The sequence below is a fragment of the Cavia porcellus genome, unplaced genomic scaffold (genome assembly GCF_034190915.1).
Source record: "Cavia porcellus strain 051 isolate PalLab524CR breed Dunkin Hartley unplaced genomic scaffold, mCavPor4.1 scaffold_3, whole genome shotgun sequence".
NCBI lineage: Eukaryota > Metazoa > Chordata > Mammalia > Rodentia > Caviidae > Cavia > Cavia porcellus.
In genome coordinates, this window is record NW_026947486.1 from 12348909 (window position 1) to 12368856 (window position 19948).

The 19948-nt window shown below is 34.8% G+C and overlaps 1 protein-coding gene and 1 long non-coding RNA gene across 15 annotated transcripts in view; one reads left to right on the plus strand and one right to left on the minus strand.

The window, feature by feature from the left end:
• Positions 1-19948, minus strand: part of Cask (calcium/calmodulin dependent serine protein kinase) — a 379314-nt gene that overhangs the window by 231030 nt on the left and 128336 nt on the right. The gene's annotated exons all lie outside the window — the stretch shown is intronic.
• The window catches only part of LOC134475417 (uncharacterized), a 53984-nt gene continuing 53349 nt past the window's right edge, over positions 19314-19948 (plus strand). The window contains exon 1 of the long non-coding RNA XR_010046517.1: positions 19314-19527. This is a non-coding gene — a long non-coding RNA (uncharacterized LOC134475417). The remainder of the gene's footprint in view (positions 19528-19948) is intronic.

Below are 19948 nucleotides of genomic sequence, written 5' to 3' on the forward strand. Positions count from 1 at the left end.
GAATATTTTCAAATTATGGTTGATTGAATTTTTGACTTGCAGATAGGATTGACTGTATTCAGCTGGTCAAGAACTTACAAAGACAATCATGAAGAGTCTCTAGAGATTCATCAATGGATTTAAAACAAATTGAGAAACATTATTCAATGAAATTCATAGAAACTTGGTAAGAACAATGGGAAGCTGTGGCATTGGAGAGGGGGACTGTACAGGGAGTGTCTCTGTTCTAAGGATCTCAGCAGCAGAGTATCAGATCAGTCCCCTGAGATAGAGGAACTATTCTGTGTGGATCTGGCAGCTTGTGAACACTAGCAGATCTCATTTTCCATAGTTTCATGCTGTGGCAAGGCCTATATTCACTGGTTGATGGAAGCCAATGGAAGCTACTGTACTTCCTTCCCTACCCTCAACTTCAGCTAAATACAGAGGATTCAGATGAAAAAGCAGGTAACGTAGAGTCAACCTTTCCTACCCAGCTCTGACTCACAAGAGATATACAGAGATGGGTTTGGTAGTAGCTGAGTGGTGGCTCTCATCACTTTCAAGATTCTCCTTAGTACTTGCTGGACAATGGCAACTGTTATGCTCCCTTGGATTTTAGGCTGTGGACTATCTCCACAACACAAAGTCTGCTCATAAGGAAAATCTGTGTGGAACAGTGAGCAAGGAATAAGCTTCCTAGTTCTCTTCAGCATCTGCTCAACAGGGTAGGAATTCTGCTCAGGGAAGTGTATAGCAAGCTTTGTAGACTAGCAAATTCTCTTTCTGACAAGGAGCCTGATAATTGGTATCAGTAACCCCGGTTGCTATGATAAAAAGTTAGAAGACATGTCAGAAACAGGAAAGTATGACCCTTATACAAGGAAAAAAAAACTTTCTGAGGGTGCCCAGAGGCTATAATTAGTAGAAAAGACTTTAAAGCAGCTATTAAAAATATGCCCATAGAACTAAAGAAAATCATGTATAAAGAATTAAAGGAAAGTCTGACAACAATGTCTTAGACAACAGATTTAAGCTGCAGAACAAGCAGCAAACATAAAGATATATTAATAGAGAATACATAATCTGAAGTATACAAAGAAGACTGAAAAAATGAATAGGGCCTTAGAAAAATGTGGGACACCATTAATCATACCAATACATTCATGATAGGTGTGATGGAGGAAAAGGAGGGAGAAAAAGAACCTAAAATATACTGATATAAAAGTTGAATGAATGAATAAACAAATAAATAAGTGGTTAGACAAATCTCCTAGGTAAAAGATTTTCAAATGCTAACAAAACTTTGTGACTCTATTCTAGTCTTAAAGAATGTATGAATCTGTTTCTTTCTGCCCATTCCTATTGTCACTTAGAATTTTGTTAAATGTATCACTTATCTTATTTGGGTTATTGCAAAAGACCTTAAATTTTATCCCCATAATACATTCAAAATTTATTTTTTAAATTAACATTCAATCATGCATTCCTAATGTTTATCCTATCTATAAGCATAGCCTATAGAAATGGTTTACTGGATTATTTGGAATTTCTTAGGATCACCATGGTATTTAGTTTTTTTTTAAAAAGGCTTTTGAACTATACCTCATACCTATTAGACTGGGCTTACTCAGGAAGAAGCCTAAAGATCAATCACTGATTTTAATAAGCTACACTCTCACAAGCCTGTCGCATAATTCTGCACAAAATGAAGAATAAAAATCACAATTGTCCCTGCTCATGTCTTAATCCTTAGCTGTTGGTGTATCCAAGAAGTTCTAACTGGAAATCACTATGTGATTAGATAGGACTCTATTATAGGGAGGGGTAACCTTCCTATTGTATAATATATAATAAATATAAAATGCATAATATATAATAAATATATAATGCATACAATGATTTAAGAAACCCTAACATCTGTATAAGTGAACCAATATAATGTTTCCATTTAAAAGCGGTAGTCTAAATGAATTCATTTTCTTCTACCTCTAGAAGACCAACTCATATTTCAGTAAAGGTATTCAAAAAATGTAGACCTCTAGAGATAAAAAGAATTAGAGAGGAGGCAGAAGTATATTGGACAGGTAAACAAAATCTTGGATGACAGAAAGTAAATGGAGAAAGCAGATAAGAGAAAGCTAAAGTCAAATGTGACCACAATTAGGATGTGATTCTCAATCTCTGATTGTAGGGAATACAATGGATTGACAAGCTGGATACAGGACTCTGATTCAACAAGTGACCAAGAACAAAGCCACACCAAAGTTGGTTCATTCCTATGACATACGGGACTCTGATGGCCAATTCTGGTTCAAGGACTTCCAATAGGCCTTGCCAAAACATACTTGAAACTGTATCTTAGTCTAAGAATTTCCCTAACCTTCCTTTATTTCTTCCTTTTCTCTTCCAAAAGAGTTGCACCTGTATAACCTGAAAGGACTGTTTGTCAGGCTCCTTGAGCTCTCTACCCATTCATTTTTAAAAAAATTTTATTTAAGAGGAAAAAGGGAAAACACAAAACAAAACAAAGCGGTATAACGGTACACGTAATACAGAACTATAAAAAAAAACAAAACAAAACAGTAAGAAATCACCTGTTAATAGATTACATATTATCATCTTAGAAACAGTAGCTCAAATCACAGTATCAAAGAATACAAAGTGGACATTCAAACAGAGGACCTGGTTAGTACTTGGATGGGATACCCATTCATTTTCACTCACAGGTAATCTACCAGTAAACTTCTTGTGCATCTAATACTTTATCAATAGGTACTTTTTTTTGCATATCCCAAATTAACACAGTAAACTTGTAATAAACAAGCAGTAAGAAGCCAGCTGATATATCAATCAAAATATTCCCAAGTGGTTTGCTGGCTACCGACATTGGAAGGCTTGCTTCCTGCAAGCAGCCAGCAGGATCAAGGTGACCCAGCCAGATATGCTTCCACTTGCTGGCCACTGCTATGCTTCCTGTGGGCAGCCAGCACAAGAAGAGAGACCCAGACAGATCTGCCTCTGCTTGCTGGCCAATGCCATTGGCAGACTTGCTTCCTGAGGGCAGCCAGCACAAGCAGAGAGACTCAGCCAGATCGGCCTCTGCCTGCCTGCTGCTGCCAGCAGAAGCCTTGCTTCCTGTGGGCAGCCAGACTGGGCAGGAACATGCAGCCAGGTAAGCCCTGTGCACTCACAGGCCACCACTGGAGACCTCTGCTTCCTTCAGGTATCCATTCCCCACCTGGAGAATCAGACAAGCACACCTGTGTGTACCTGCCACCATTTTAAGAGTCCTGGTGTAGACATGCAGGTTGAGAGAAGAAGCAGCCCCACCACCAGGCATCCTTGGCTATTGCAGAAGCCTCAGTGTAGCTGCACAGGTCTGGAGAAGCCCGCCCCGTGCCCTGCTGCCTCACTGTAACTCTGGGGTCAGAGAAACTCAGGTGCTTGTCCCATTCTCCTACATTGCAGAGGGGCAGCCAATGTGGGAAGTGTCTGGGATGACACAACTGGTTTGTTGGTAGGATCCTAGGAGAATGTCAACACAAAAGAGCAAAAGGGAATCTTAGACCTCCAACCCACACAGAACAAGTGTGGGAGACATAGTCATGGAAGAAGTAACAGAAGTTACACACCTGAAAGCTCTGAGAGGATTGCAACTAACATAAAGAAACAACTTCATGAGATTAAAAGTAATCAAATTAGAAATAATGTCTCAGGTAAAAGAAGAAATCACAAACATAATGAAAGAATTGCTCAGTGTATCTAAAGAAGATACAGATAAAAAAGAGGAGCACAAGAAAATGATGGAAACCCCGAATGAACAATATAGAAAGGAATTACAATGCATGAAACAGATTCAAAGAAATATCCAGGAAGTTAAAAAGTCAATTTAAAGATGGGAAAACCACTTGAAAGAGACTGAAGACAGACTTTCAGACCTTGAAGACAGGATCACAGCTAGTGATTGTGAAAGGAAAGATCTCTTAAAAATAACAAGGAACTCCCTCTTTTATCTCAATCCCCCTTTTTAATTATTTACTTTTTTCTTTCTATCTTTTTTTTCTGATTTTTTTTTTGTCTTTTTCTTTTTCTTTTTTTTTTTTTTTTTTTTTTTTTTTTGTCTTTTTCCTTTTTATCGGTACCAGGGATCGAACTCACGACTGCCTGCTTGCAAGTCAGGCGCTTATGCCGCTGAGCTAAATCCCCAGCCCTTTTGTCTTTTTCTTTTTTATCGTTACCGGGGATCGAACTCACGACTGCCTGCTTGCAAGGCAGGTGCTTATGCCGCTGAGCTAAATCCCCAGCCCCCCTTTCTATCTTTTTAAAATTAAGGGAAAAGTAAATAAAAAATAGCAGGATAGATTATAGTAACCTACTTTGATTTCCTACTAACTTGATTTGAAATCCTGTATTGCCCTCACCAACTTGTTTTGACTGATTTTCCCCTATTCTGCTTTGCACGATAGTACCAAGTTCGAAAGTATAGGCAAAACTGTGAAGACAATAAGAATCATTATGACACCCATTCTGGTTGACTATTATCTTCTTTTAAAGTCCTGTAATGTCTCCAATGCTTTGGTTTTATCTTTACTGTTTTGTTCAATTTTATTATAACTGGCAATTCTTCTTAAAATAGCAAGAGGCAGTATGGTAACCATTGTTGATCACCTTGTATTTTGTTTTTACATTATCTATTATGTCCATCCTTTTGATTTGACTGACTCTGTTCTGATATGTCACATTTGGTTTTACTCTCTTCAAAAAAAGTAGTAAGAACTGTGGGAGTAATAAAACCCAAAATGTGTAATTGTCATTGTACAAAAGAAAAGAAAAGAAAGTGCTCTAAAGGTTATAACTACATATATGTTTAAGTGTATAAGATAGATAACCATAGTACTGAGTTTTTTTGATCATTGAACAAAACTGTTTGCACTCTCACTGTTTGAAAGTCCAATTTATATGCTCCAATTTTGTAAGTTGAACAACTGTTTCTAAGATGAGAATATGTAATCTATTAACTAGTGATTTCCTAGTTTATTTTTAAATTTTGTATTACTTGTACCCTTTCTGTTTTTTTCTTTTTCTCCTTAAATAAAAAAGAAAAATAACAAGGAACTAGGAAACAACAATTGAACAGCTGCAAGACCTTGCAAAGAAAAATAATTTAAGAGTAATAGGTATCAGCGAAGAAACAGGGGTGAACACAATGAAATAAAAAGACTATTTACAGAAGTAATGGCAGAAAATTTCCCAAACATGGGAAAAGGATGTGGCTTTTAGATAAATGAGGCATATAGAACTCCAACTAGCCATAACCAAAGCATATCTACACCCAGACATATAATAATCAAGATCCCATAAATTCAGCACAAGAACAGAATATTAAAAGCTGTTAGAGAAAAGAAACAGATCACCTATAAAGGAAAACCCATCAGAATCACAGCAGACTTGTCAACACAAACCATCAAGTCAAGAAGAGTTTGGAGTCAAATGTTTCAAATCCTGAAAGAAAACAACTTCCAACCCATATTAATGTACCCTACAAAACTATCTTTCAAAATTGATGGAAAACAAAACAAAGCAAACAAAAAAACCTCAAAATTGATGGAAAAATAAGGTACTTCCATGATAAAGAACAACTGAAGGAATTCATAACCATCAAACCAACCCTACAGAGAGTGCTGAAGGAAATTATACAGAGAAATAAAGATGACCATGGTTTCAGTGACAGCAGCAGAGGAGGACTGCCAAACAGGACAGGCGATTGAATGAAAGTGAAAACTGGAGGGCCAACAGCAGGAGGATAATATGACAGAGATGAACCAATGTATGCTGGTTGGAACCATTAATGTAGATGGCCTCAATTCACCAATAAAAAGAAACACAGGGAGAGTGGATCATGAAACAAGATCCATCAATATACTGTATACAAGAAACACATTTAACTTGAAAGGAAATTTATTGGCTGAAAATCAAAGGAGGGAAAACAATTGTTTCATGCAACAGGAGAGCAGAACAAAGAGAGGGTAACTTGCAATTAACCTCAGAATGGATAAGAAAGATATGGTATTTTCATACAATGGAAAGTTCCTCAGTTATAAAGTAGGATAATCTCAAGGCTCTTGTAGGTAAATGGATGGAACTGGAGATCATGTTCATAAGTGAAACGATTTGAACTTACATGGATGAACCCTAGCACAAAAAACAGGAGGAGTTAGTGGGTTCCAAAAAGCACAATAAATATTGTGAAAGTGATAGGGGAGAAAACACCTAGGAGGGGAAGGTGGTAACCACTGTTAATTTCTTATTGTCTTGAACTCTTGCATCATTTTCACAATTTTGTTAGGTTTGCTTTTGTTCTGTCTTGTTTTGTTAGATTGTACTGTGTCTGATGGTATGGGCAGCTATTTTGAACATAATGGTATGTATTATGGTAATTATCGTTGGTTTCTTATTACCTTGCTTTAAAGTCCTATAATGTTTTCATTCTTTTGTTTAATTGGTTTTATTCTGTTTTGTTTGATTTTATTATGTGTGAGGATATGAACAGGTATTTTGAAGAAAATGAGACATTATGGTAGCCATTGTTCATTTTCTGTTATCTGGTTTGAAATCCTGTAATGTTTTAATTCTCTTGGTTTGATTGGTTATAGTCTGTTTTCTATTATTTGGTTTTAATATGTGTGAAGATATGGACAGCTACTTTGAAGAACATAGGAGGCATTATGGTAGCCATTGTTGATTTCCTATTGTCTTGTTTGGAAATCCCGTAACACTTTCATTATTTTGTTTTGATTGATTTTACACTGTTTTGTTTTGTTTGGATTTATTGTCTGTGAAGGTATGGACAACTATTTTGCAGAAAACAAGAGACATTATGGTAGCCACTGTTGATTTCCTGTTGTCTTGTTTTCAAGTGCTGTGTTGTTTGCATAGTTCTGTTCCGAAAATAAAAAAAATTGAGGGTGAAAAGAAATAGAAAAGGTTCAGAAATAGGAGGCATCAGGCACTTTTCAAGGGTGAATTACATAGAGGAGCGCATAATAGGACTGATCAAAACTTTCCAGAAGCAGTCTGACCATAGGTCCAACCAAGCAAACCATTCTTTCCATATATTTTTGTCCTTAGAACTTTAGACTCATAGCTGAGGTCAAAATGAGGTGCTGTACTCACACAGGAAGATTAACTGGAAACTTCATATGCTAAACATATTAAAATAAAGACCCTCAATTTCTCTAGTTGGCTCCTCAAACCACTATAATCAGGTTTAGATATTATCCTGTGTTCCTCATCTTCCAATACATGTACTCCTAGCCCAAGGTATAAGATTAGGAGTTTCTTCTCTGTGAAACTGATCTGCTTAAGAATAAAAGACGACACAAGAGATCCATAGACTCATGAAAAATGGCTTGGTCTTTGATCATCTATGATTAAGTTATGTAATATGCACTGAGTTAATAGGCAACTATTTAATACTTGCCTCTTAAAAATTAAAGAACCACTGTAGATCATGAGATATCAGAGAGAATCATTTAAAAAAAGAGCCTTAAACAAAGAAACAGAAAAAAATTCTGAAGAAACCATTTCCTGCATAACTAAAAGAAAATTCAAAAAACACTGTGATTGACAGGAATGATATGAAGTTCATGAAACTATTAGCTGGACATGGTAACCCAGACCTGTAATCCTAGCACTCCTGAGACAGGAGAATTGCTGCAAGTTCCAGGCCAGCCTAGATAACTTACAGAGTTCAAGGCCGGCCAGAACTACATAGTGAGACCCTGTCTCAAAAAAGCACGTCTCTCAAAAAAGTATGAAAATATTTAATACTAACAATTCAAAAGAGAAACAGAACAAAAGCCCTTGAAAGTAAAAAAAAAAATGAGAGCAAAAAAATGGTTTGTACAAAAGGGTTAGAAGATCAAGTTGAGGAAATATCTCAAAGTAGAAAAAAAAGATGAAAGCATGGGAATAGGAAAGAAAAGGTTAGAGATGGTAGCCATTCTTGTGCACAATGACATTATTTAGAACCTAGCACACCCTTTTTTTATTAGTACACATTTGCACTACATAATGATTATAGATCATCATGAGGTGTTGGTACATGTACATAACATATCTTAATTCTTTTTCTTTCCCCTTTTACTCCAGTCTGTCATCTTCCCTGAATTTCTAGATTCCCTTCTTATTTTCAAAAGATGTATATTCCTGTTTATTACTGTCTCTTATTTCCTGTTTATTGCTATCTATTTTAAAATTCTCACAATAAAGCACATCATTATGAAATTCAGAGTGTTAAAGAGAATAGCATTAAAGCTAAAAAAAAAATCAGAAAAAAGGCCAAGTACTATTCTAAGGCAACATGTTATTAATTTGATCCTCTCAATATCTCCAGAGGTAGGTTAGATGTTATACCTGATTTTTTAGAAGAAGAAACTTAGGCACAGAGAAATGAAATGTCTATTACACTGCTGGCAAGTGAGATATGAATCCAAATAGTCTAGCTGAACCATATACACTTTTATCCACATGCTATAGTTTTTCAAAGTTCGGAGAAGTAACTTTTGACCTAGAACTCTATGCCTAGTCAAACTATCAACCAAATTGTAGAATAGCATAAAGACATTTTCAAGTGTCTCAAAAACAAATGTGCCTATTCTCAGGAAATTACTAGAGGGCATACTCTACCAAAATGAAGAAAAAATTCCCACAAGAAATCTAAAAAACAGACTCTAATACAGATGAAAGCCAAAGATAAATCCCTTGATGAGACCCAAATTGTAGCAACTAATTTGTAATGAAATAGATGAAGAACTCACACAAAGAGCCCTCTGTTGCCAAACATACATACAAATAAACAAACAAATGTGATAAACTATCTGATGGGGTGGAATGTACTGAGAGAAGTTATATAGTCCAGTGGGAGAGACTAGGGATAAATTAGCAATAATACATTAAACATAAACAACAAAGAAGAAAGTCAACTATTCTAAGTATAACAATAAATTACATAAGAAATGTAATCACATTATGCCAATGACTCAACTATGAACAATATAGAAGTGGCAATGAGAAGTGAGGAGGAGGCAGATAAGAGGGTGGGGAGCAAGCAGTAACCTTACAAAAGCTTTTATGTGTTTACATCACTTAGATAAAAGTAAAACTCAACTATGTATAGAAGCACAGCAAAACTTTTACTTTGCCCATCAAAAACCTCTTATTATGAAGATTAAAAAAGAGAAGATAGGGCCAGGGATTTAGCTCAGTGGCATAAGCATCTGCTTGGCAAGTGCAAGGTCATGAATTCATTCCCCAGTACCAAAAAACAAAACAAAACAAAACAAAACAAGACAAGACATAACAATCAGATGCTTTCTCATACCAAATTGTAGAACTGCTGAGGTTGGATTCAAATGTATTCTTACATATTTGCCACCATTTCTACACACACACAGAAAAAAAGAATAAAAAAATGCTTCAAAGTATAAAGAATAGAAAGGGAGAGCACAAACTAGGTTCCTTAGAAAGTCCATTTTCCCCTGCTAAACTTACTGAGGTAGATGGCAGCACTAGAGGTCTTAGAAAAGCTTGCTTTGTAAGTAGCCCAACACTGGTCTTGCTTGTCTTTTGGGAAGAATAGTTATTTTTAAAAAGCTCCTTGTTGAGAGTAACAAAGCTAATGTAATGGGCCAGTGCTGCAAAAGCATATTGTAACCGAAAAAAGCAAGTAATTTCTAGCTGCTTTATTTATTGTTTCAACTTCTTTTATTAGCCAACTTAGTGTTTATCTTCCTGTATAATATTTTAAAACCTTTTGTTAAGATACCAGACATTTAAAAAGCATCATTTGAATGGTGCCAATACTCATTCAAGTCATGGATACTTTGAAATAAATACAAGCCTTTGTACTGCTAACCAACGGCTCTCCCACTTCACAATCAGCATTCGTTTTATACTGTCCCAATTCATACCAAGTCTGATCCACTGTTAATGGAGTACTAAATACCACAATTAAAATGATCATTTTTTTCTTGTTTTATTTCTTTGTTAATTACAATGTTCAAACAGATCATTGGAATAATTCCTTTTTAAAATTCTGTTTTGCCCATTTTTATTCTTTCCTTTAAAAAATATCGCATGTATCTTATTAATGTCATTAGTTGCTGCCTGCTGAGAGAATATGCTGACTTTGTGCACATAGAATCAATTTTCTGAATTAAAAAAAGCTTTTGTAAGGTTACTTCTTGCATAGTATTTATTTTCTCAGAAGCTTTCCCTGTAGGAAATGCTAAAGCATTTAAAAGCAGGATGATAGGTGTTAGATTACCAAATCTACATTTACGGAATGAAACTTTTTGAATCCTCTTCCTTTGCTATATATTCAGCTATTTATCCTTTGCTGCAACCTATAATGTATAAAGAAGCTTACATAGACCTTACAAAGTTTCCTTCCTCAGGATGACTAAACATTTCATAGAAGTGTATTTGTATATTTAGGGACAAAGATTACTTGAGTGAAGCAATATGCAACCAGTAAAAAGAAATTAGGAAAACTGTGTGTGCAAGAGGGGAAGGGGAGGCAGAATGGAAATAGGACACCATTTGTAGAAATCCTAGAGCAACCAGGATAATAGGTCCAGATCAGGGGTACTAGGAGTAGGCAAACAATGCCAAGGATAAGCTTGAGGGCTGACTGGAGTCACAGGCAAAGAAAAAGAAAATCCAACATATAATCAAGATTACTTTAAGAAGAGACACCAATTCAAAGATGCAAAGTCAGATTCAGGATCTTGATATGGTGTGAAGATAATGCCCTTAGAAGCCACAAAAATAGAAAAGACATTGCCTAGCAGATATATTCACTTCTCTGATAAAATAGTATCTTAGGTAAGCTGCTTTCCTAAGTTTGGATTGGTATCCCAGTAGGTCCACTTCATAAGCCTGCCAGAGAAAGGTTAGCCCTTTATAAGGTGGGGCTGTTAAAGAAATAAGAAATACTAGAGAAAAGTGTAGGAAGAGAAATACAGAATAGAAACCTGGTACAAAGAAAACTACAGAAAATGGCAATATACAGTAGTAAAGCTTTATAGTAGTAAAGTAGGGTGTTGAGCTTTAAAAGGACAGTGTAATTATAGTAATTTAGGTTGTATGGTATATTCTGACTTTAAAGGGATTGAAATTAATAGTGCATATTTAGAAATAGCCTACATTCATTGATACACTTCTGTCTCACACTTTACAATAAAATGTGTAAATATTTTAAATGTTGCAATGCATTCACTAGGAGGCTACTGAAATGACATTGAACACGGCAGAAACAATAGATGGCAAAAATTTCTACTAAGTGTTCTCTTAAAAGGAGATGGTTAACATTGTCTCTCTAGTGTAAAAAATAATAAAAACTGACAGAGGAATAAGATCCAAAAAATATAATAGATACTGTAGAAAAGAAAGGGAAGGAAAGTGCTCTAAAGGATATAATGGTATGGATAGTGTGTAAAATAGATGACCATATTACTAAATTTCTGTTAGATCGTTGAACAGAGGGATTTGCACTGTCAATGTTTGAGTGTCTAGCCACTTTTTATGCTTTGATTTTGTAACTTTAACAACTTTTTAAGATGACAATATGTAATTTATCAACTAGCGATTTTATGATGCTAATTTTTTTGAATTCTGTATTATTCAACCTTTTTTCTATTTTGCTTTTTTTCTTTTCTTTTTTTCTTTCTTTAGATAAAAAAATAAAAAAGGAGATGGTTAAAAGTAAAACGTATTACTGGATCAGCTACAGTATATTGGAGAAGTTTCTTGAGGGTGAAGATTGCTTCCATCTATTTACCACATAATTCCAGGTACTTCATTTAATAGATGGCATACATAGTAGACAATACACATTCACCAAATGTGATTTTGAAGAATGCGAATCAAGTGGATTGTCTTTGAGCATAAATGGAATATCTAAATATCCTGTTATGGAGTGAACTCTGGAATAAATATTACTTATTACAAAGAGAAGATGCAGAATAGTGTGCAGAATATACCATTCTTTAACCAAGAGAGAGGAAAATGTGTGTGTTGACATACAAATAAAATTTGTAATTTAACTAATAAAGTTATTACTTATGGAGAGGGAGGTAACTGGGATGGAAAGCACACTCTGAATGTACCTCATTTTAAAGTTTGTGTTTGAAAACTTGTAAATGTTTTACACAACTATAAAAAACTAAACCAAAATACCTAGAAATAAAAATCAAAATGAAACAACTTAATATTAATTACAGCAACTTATTTTAAAAGGTTTGAATTTTGAAATAATTTCAGAGTTAGCAAGTTACTATTTTGCAATTATAAACCTAGCTACTACAATTCTAGTAATGCAACCTGTTCCCATGGTACTTTATCATTCTTAAAAACTGTCAACACAAAGTTCCAATAAAATGATGACCAATGACAAGATTCCCAACCAGGTCTCCATAGATTTCCAAATATGCAGAGGAAAAGAAGATGCCATTGAGATTTGTAAGTGCTGCTTAAAAGATGTGTGGCTTGATTCTTTGAAAAAAAAGCACTGAGAGTGTGATCCAGAAAAGGTTTCTGTATAAAACCTGGAAAGGGGTCCCCAAAACATTGCATCTCAAATTCCCAGTTCTAAAGGTAATCCTTTCATTGTCAGAGCTATCCATCCATTTCAAAGATAATACAGAATGGTGATGTTGCTACATAGGGCGCTGAGCAAGAAAGCAGCACACCCTCCTTCCTGATAAGTGGCCTAGGCCTGAGCGAGCAGCAGGCGAGCCAGGAAGAGAACCAGTCAGTGTCTCCCGTAAGCCTACCAGAGTGAGGGCTGAGAATCAAACATCCCATCTCTACCCCCCTCCCACCTTTTGCAACTGGAGACCAAAGGTCTGAGCATCTCTTGGGAGGACGACCATATGCAATATAGCAAATACGAGAGATTTCCTTTTATCTTCTCTTTGAAGGCACATTTTGTTTTCACTGTTTTACTTTGCTCTGATTAATTGTTTTGTTCTATTTAATATTATGTTTTGATAGGTTTTATAATATTCTGTTTTTGGTTTGATTTTGCTATACTTGATTGAATAGACAACTATTGTGAAGATAATGAGATATATGGTACGTATTACTGTTATCCCAGTATCCTGCTCTGAAGTTCTGTACCAATTTCACTGTACTGTCTCGATTGGTTTTGTTCTGTCTTGTTCTGTTGTATTTTACTACCTTCAAAATAAATAAAAAAGACACAATGGTGATGATGAACAAAGCCCTGGAGTATGGCAATAGTGAGCTTGAAACATGGTTTTTGCCATTTACTTGGTTTGTGAACTTAAATAGCAATTGTAAACTACAGTTCTTTCACCTGTAAAATAGGTTTAACATAGTACCTACATAGTAGAATTATAATGAAAACTAATGAGACACATAGCAAGGCACCTTATAACATTACAATCCTGAAGAAATATTATCTATTGTTGGTATGTTTTTGTATAATAAATTCTTTCACTGTAAAACTCTACCCTTCTGTTTCACCCTCACAGACTTCTACTTTTAATTACATCAGAAATAAAGTAAAAATCTTTCAAGCAGAGTATCATTGGAAATAAAGCTAAGCTCTACTATTATATTTGACAAAATTCTATAATAGCTTGTCCCTATCTGAAAGTGAAGTCATTGGAATTAAGATTCTTTAAAATCATGTTTAAAACCATGATAAGAATGTCTAATCATAAAAATTTAATTGAAACAGTGTTTTACTTTTTCACTGAACTAGAAAACTGAAAAAAAGTATGAAATAAAGATTTTTAGATACTGAAACAATTCTTCATTGAAGCAAATTCCAGTCCTCAACATAGGGAAAGAAAATAAAGCAGAGTGTGTCACTGAGTTGAGAAGACAGGAATCACAGTTCAAGGAAGGTGAGGGAGAGGTAATGTTCTGGACAGAGTACCAGAGAGAAAAGAAGTAGGCATAAAAAAGCTCCCAAACCTGCATAAAACCACTGTGGGTCTTTAGCACTATTTTGTGCATGTATATCTTGAAACTCCATAAGGATGGGCAAAGAGAGAAGAGAGACACTGGAGTTCTAATCATATACAGTATAGATACCTCACTTAATGTTAAAGACAATTCACACTTAAGTACTAGAATTTAAGTGCTAAAATAAAAGCTATGCTAGTTTTGGACTAATGAAACACATTGTAAAAGGAAAAAAACAATACAAAAGACTTACAAATGATACATGTGCAAGTACTACAAGTCAGGAATTTCAAAACAGACTAGAAACCTGCTCAAGGAGTTAAAAAGAATACCTGAACATAGTAAGGAAAGAAATACAGTAGGAGAAATAACTAAGGACAAAAAGGAGCTTCTAGAATTGTAAAATTATGTTATGTACAAAACGCATTAGATGATTATACAAACTAGATAATGCATGACAAAATGATTTTGAAGGTATAGTCACACAAAAAACAATGATTTTGAAGACACAGTCACTTTAACAAGTGCTCCAAATGTAGGCACTTCTTAAAAAGAGAAAAAGTTATTAAACTAAGTTAGGTAACATGTAGGAGAGTCTAACATACATGTAATTGGAGCCCTCCAAAGGAAAGGAGACAGAAACTAGTAAGCCCGCAACTATAAGTTAAAAGAATCTCAAGCAGATTAAAACACAAAGGAATCGGACTAAGAAAAACATATTATCAACAAACTGCATAAAATAAGTGGCAAAAGCAAAGTTTTAAATTTTAAAAGAAATCAAACAAAAAGGACACACTTCATAAAGGAAAGACAAGGATAAAAGACCAATCTGTTATAATGACATGGTCAGTTCATCAAGGGGGTATAATATACACCTAATAGGACAGCTTCAAAATACATGAAAGTCAAAAACTGACAAAACATATGAATAGACAAATCCACAATTATAACTGACAAAGCAGGTAGAAAATCAATGAGCTGAGTAGAAATATTAACTAACTTGAAATGATTTATAGTTTTAGACTAATAAACATGAGTCACTTACATGTTCTGTTTAACTCTGTGGGACATTTCCTGATGTGCTATATTCTGGGACATCAGACAAGATCTCAGTAAAGTTAAAAGGATTCAAGTCACATAAAATATATTCTATGACTACAATAAAATTTAGAACTCAATATTTGAGTTTAATCATTTTGAAAATGATATAATACAATTGCTAATAACTCATGAGTCTGAGCAAAAATCTAAAGGAAAAATAGAAATTATTCTGAGAGCTATGTTTCTTTGTACCAGCGATCAAACTCAGGACCTCACGCTTGCCAGGCAGGCACTTATGACACTGAGCTAAATCTCTAGCCCATAGAAACTATTCTGAATTGAATAAAAATATGAATGACTACTAAAGCAGCACTTGGGGAAATTTATAGTACTAAACAAATACATCAGAAAAGAAGGAAAGTTTCAGTACAATGATCATATTTTCCAATTTAAGAAATCAGAAAAAGATGAAAAAATTAAATCAAAATAAGTTTATGAAAGGAAAACACAAAGACCACCAAAGTTGAGGACAATATAGTAACAATAAAATAACAAAAAAATGAAACAAAAAATTGGCTCTTGAAATAGACCAACGAAACTGATAAACTTCTATCCAGCTGGATCAGGAGACAGGAGATAATATTAAAGATAAAGCAAAGTGACATCACTAAAGTTGCTATAGATATAATAAAGGTAATAAATATTATAAGCAATTTCATAACAATAAATTTACCAATAAATTTACCAACTTATAAAATGAGCAAATTGCATGAAAAAGAGCAATGACCAAAGTTCACTTAAGAAAGAATAAACTGAATATATCCCTATGCTATAAAAATTAGAATCTTTAGTTAAAATTACCCCTCAAAGAAAATTCTAGACCCAGATGGCTTCACTGATGAATTCTATGACACATATAATGAAGAAATAGTATCAGTACTACTATGAATAGTAGAAATTGAAAAGGAACAGTTCTCAACTCGTTCTATGAAGTCAGCATTACCTTGTTACTCAAACAGGACAGAGACATTACAAGAAAGATATGGGTTAAAATGCAATTTCCATGAATTCAGATTGGCTTATCACTACAAAATCAAATAATTCATCATGATAATAATCTAAAAAGAAAATTACACACAATCATTTCAATAAATGCAGGAAAAACATTTGACAAATTCCAACATCTATTTTTAATTAAAAAAAAAACCTCAGCAAGCTAGGAATAAAGGTGAACTTCTTCAACTTAAAAATCCCCCCACAGAACCCTACTGCTAACAACATACTTAAAGGTAAAATATCAAATATTTTGAAAAGATCGAGATTAAAAACCTTTCTTCTCTATACTGTACTAGAATAAAGTTCTAGCCAATGCAATAAAGCAAGAAAACCAGAGGAATCCAAACTGGGAAGGAAGATGTAACGCTAATTATATTTGAAATGACACAGTTAACAATAATCCATGAGGAAAAAATTATTATAACTATTAAGTGAGTTTAGCAAGCTCACAGAATACAAGACCAATAAATAAAAATCAACTGCATTTATATATTTTAACAGTAACAAAATTGGACATTGAAATGAAAACAATTTATATTAGCACCAAATATATAAAATACAGAAATTAATTTTATGAAAGATGTGAAAATATTTGCTCTAAAAATTATAAAATGCTGTTGGGATATTAAAGAAACAAATAATTGCCATTGAGTTGATAAATTGGAAGAGTTGATGTTGATAATAGTCTTCCTAAATCATTCCACAAACAAGCTGTACTTACTTTTCAGAGTGCTGTGTTAACTGGAACATGTGCATAATCTAGACCAGATGAATCTGATATAAGAATATATCAGAAAATAGCTCAGGATATAAAGTGGAGAAAGAGACTGACATGGTATTGTTGATAAAGGTGCCAAAATATCTCAATAGGGAAAAGGTAGCTTTTTGAACAAATAGTGCTGGAACAACTAGCTACCTATAATTTCAATCCTTCTCTCACATCATACATAACTCTTATTTTGAAAGGGTTCGTAAATCTAGATTAATAGCTAAAACTATAATTAGAGGACAAAATATTTAAAATCTGCACATATTTGCCGTAGGTAAAGTTTTGTTAGGATATAAAAACTATGAACCATAAAAGAAAATATGGCAAACTGGATTTCATCAAAATTTAAACTACTGTTCATTGAAAGATTCCCCTATACACATAAAATGGAAAGTTACAAATTGTGAGAAAATATTTGTAATATGTATATTTGATAAATGACGTGTATTCAGCATATATGAAGAACTTCCCATTTATGTCATGTGAATCAGTTAGCTCTATTTTTCACTGAATGCATATGCCAAGGTTTTTAAATCCATTTTCCTATTGATAGAATATGGATTGTTTCTAGTTTGGGACTTTAAGTCCCAAAGCATATAATCATTAAATTTCTCTTTCTTGATTCCTTCATCCATAACATCTACTATGTTTAATACTTCCTGCTCTTGCATAATCTACCCAGTTTTCCTCTCCTAAACTGAGGCTAATTAATGCTGCTGAGGGAAATTGTATCAGCATATTGATGAGTTGCATCCAGTGTTGTATCAGTAGTGCTTTCCTTCCTACTGGCACTTCCCTCAAGCAAAAATGATGCCAAAATCCCTCCCCTCTTAAACCCTACATGCCCTGCCTGTGATTGCTTCTATCCAGAGAAACTCTGGAGTGTGGAAAAAGAAATAATTCTCTTGAGAAATATTCTATATTTACTTTCTCATTCCCAATCCTTGTTCAGCCTACTTCAGTCTTGCTTCTTTTCCCAGGAATTCTGAAACTCTTCTGGTCAAGGTTCTCTCTCTGTTTTCTATGTTGTCAATTTCTACTGACACTACAGTCAATACTGGATTTCAAAAACAAGACAGAAATTCCCCATAACTGCTATATTGCATACTGTTTGTTATCTTCCCAATAGCAGCTCAGACTACTGGCCCCAGGACTGCAAAGTCAAACAATATAAACATGCAGTTGTGTTTTGTACCTCAGTTGCTATCAACTCAGCCTGTCCTCCGAACTAGACTGTTGCTTATAGGGGAGTTGAGGGGGCACTAGATAGGCTCACAGGAGGCGCTATCTGACTTTTCTCTTCCTGGTCCCTGCATGGCTTATATGGTTTATCAGAAAGGCTGGCTAGTTGGCTTGTTGATTGGCTCTTCCCAGTCCCAGCACAGCTGTTTCTTGGGAGGTGGTGTCTGACTTTTTTCTTCCTGGTCCCCACATGGTCTCTCTTCTCATGTTTTTTATCTTTAAGCAATCATGTCTATCCTGTGTATTTTCAGAGTTTCATCTATTATCCTCATAATGACAACTCTCAAATCTTTTATCTTATGCTCAGATTTTGGTTCCAAGTTTTAGATTAAAATATCTAACTGCTTAACATTTATATTTTACAAGTTCCTCAGATGAAATATGCTCAAAATTGTTTTATTCTCCCTAGTTCAGTTACACTTTGATAGTATCTACTTGGATAAAATAGTATCATTATCCACCCAATCATATGAACCAAATGTGGATATTTCCTACAATTTTCTCCTTAAGCCCTATACTGTCAAATTCTACCAACTGAACTTCTTTAATATTTCTTCTGTTTAGTCCCTCTCCTCTGTCTATGGCCACTTCTAAAGCTTTAATTCAGGCATCTACCTCTTACATGAACTACAGCAACTCAGCTGGTTTTCCTTTCTCTTATATAGTCTTTTCCACAAAACTGTCTGATAAATCTTCCTAACATATAAACCTAAATATGTGGCTCTCCCTCTGAAACCTACCAAAGGCTCTAAAGGAGCCTTGAGGAATCAAGTTTGAGGAATCTTGAGAAATCAAGTTTGAACTTCTCAGAATGGCATACAAGGCACATATAATCTAGTTGATGTACCTTTTATTCTCCCACCTGCAGTTACAACAAAACCAAATGATTTGCACTTCCCTGAACAGATCAGGCTAATAATTCACTGCTCCATGCTTCTATATATACTTTCCTTCTACTTTTAGTGTCCTACCCCCAACAAGTACATTTGTGAATTCTTTGACACGCCACAACAGAACATGTCAGTTATCCTTTGCATACAGCAGAGAATGCTTAAATTTTTAGGATTACTAAACTGTGTATTTGTTTGTATTGATATGGCAACACATTATTTCAGACTTTGTGGCTTAAAACAACACAAAGTTACTCTCTTACAGTTTTAGAGATCAGATGTTCACAATAAGACTTACAGGGATAAAATGGAAATGTCAGCAGGGTCACTGGAGGAGAAAGGATTTTTCCCTACTGATTCTAATTTTTTTTTCTTCTTAGGAGGGTCCTCAAATCACAATTTATTTGTAGTGCCCAGCATGTACACCTTTACATGAGCACCTTTTCTTGTAACCCTCTTCATGTGGCTTTGCAGCAGAGTACTCTGGTAGAGTACTCTTCCTGTGACCATGGTCCCCCAGGATCCTCTTAGTTGGCTCCACATTTAGAGGTAAGAGATGCCTTTCTAAGGATGCCTTCCTCTAGACTCCAGAGGACAGATTTCCAACAAGTTGACCAGCATGACATCTCAATAAACCTCTCTGCAACCCAGTGAGCCAAGGCCATACTCTCCCCAAGGTTTGGATCGCAGCACTGCTGGAAGGGTGACAGAATCTATTCCAGAATGATCCACCTCACCCCTTGAGGGTAGTGGCTATTCCTTATACCCACTATTATATTTGTAAGAGTTTTCTAATTTTTACTAGCCGAAGTCCCATTACTCAAACCTCCCTGCAATACTTTTGTATATTAAACTTTGATTGTTTGAATTAAATTACTATTTGCTGTTATGACCTTGAACAGATATACCACCCTTATCTGAAATTGTATTTACTAAGTTGTAAGATATAACCAGGTCATCTAAAGTAGTA